We start from the raw sequence: 715 nt of genomic DNA on the forward strand, positions 1-715 counted from the left end.
GACGCTACGTGGAGAAGGTCGTGGAGGTAGTGATCAATGTGAGCAGGAAGGAGGGAGGGAGTGAGGGAGGGATTGCGGTGGGAGGAGGGAAGGAGGGAGTTGGGAGGGAGGGAGGGAGGTAGGGAGAATGGGAGGAAGAGAGGTAGGAACTGCACGGACTGCACGGCGATGACGGGAGCGGGACTGTCGCGTCGCTACGTTAAGGAGGTCGTGAAGGTAGCAATCAAGGTGCGTGGGGAGGAGGGAGTTAGGGCGGAAAGGAGGGAGTGAGGGTGGGAGGGAGGGAGGGTCTAGGCTACACGGCCCGCACGGCGATGACGGGTGCGGGACTGTCGCGACGTTATGTGGAGGAGGTCGTGAAAGTAGCGATCAAAGTTAGCGGGGAGAAGGAAAGGAGGCCGCTAAGAAGGAGGTCGTGAAGGCAGTGATCAAGGTGCGCGGGGAAGAGCGAGGGAGGCAGAGAGGGAGGGAGGGAGAGAGGGAGGGAGGATGGGGGCTACACGGCCCGCACGGCGATGACGGGTGCGGGACTGTCGCGACGCTACGTGGAGGAGGTCGTGAAGGTAGCGATCAAAGTTAGCGGGGAGAAGGAAAGGAGGCCGCTAAGAAGGAGGTCGTGAAGGTAGCGATCAAAGTTAGCGGGGAGAAGGAAAGGAGGCCGCTAAGAAGGAGGTCGTGAAGGTAGCGATCAAAGTTAGCGGGGAGAAGGAAAGGA

This window comes from Priapulus caudatus, unplaced genomic scaffold (assembly GCF_000485595.1).
Source record: "Priapulus caudatus unplaced genomic scaffold, Priapulus_caudatus-5.0.1 Scaffold1687, whole genome shotgun sequence".
In the NCBI taxonomy this organism is placed as follows: Eukaryota; Metazoa; Priapulida; class Priapulimorpha; order Priapulimorphida; family Priapulidae; genus Priapulus; species Priapulus caudatus.